Source organism: Montipora foliosa, chromosome 4 (assembly GCF_036669935.1).
Source record: "Montipora foliosa isolate CH-2021 chromosome 4, ASM3666993v2, whole genome shotgun sequence".
Lineage (NCBI taxonomy): Eukaryota > Metazoa > Cnidaria > Anthozoa > Scleractinia > Acroporidae > Montipora > Montipora foliosa.
This window is the reverse complement of record NC_090872.1, coordinates 47,250,243-47,250,707: the sequence shown is the minus strand read 5'-3', so window position 1 is coordinate 47,250,707 and position 465 is coordinate 47,250,243.

Genomic DNA, 465 nt, shown 5'->3' with positions numbered 1-465 from the left:
TTTTTTTATTAACGCTAATCTAAGATTAAAAATTAACCAAGCAGTTCATTTCTCTACTCCCAAATGCTGTTCAACGCAGATTTTTGAAAAACAAAAATAAGCAAAAGAAACTTTCACCAAAAAGTTGAAAACGTGAAACAAAAGCTTACGCTAATCCTGGATTAAGTTAATCGGCTTTTGAGGAACCGGGCCCTGGTTGCTGGTTGACCCGCCGCCACCCGCCGTCATATTTAAAGCCGAGAAAACCCTGGGAACGAGATTGCGTAGACTAAAGCTCACAGAAAAAGCGCGTAGGAAAGTCTGGACACGACTTTGGTCACGTTGCGTCGCGAATGGGGGGGGGGGGGGGGCGAATTTTTACTGTTTCTTTGTTTAATTTTTTTATTGATTTTATTTTTTGAATTATTTTTTTTTTCCGTGTCGGTAAAAGTCTTGCCTGTCACTCCCCTGCTAAATGGTGTCTTT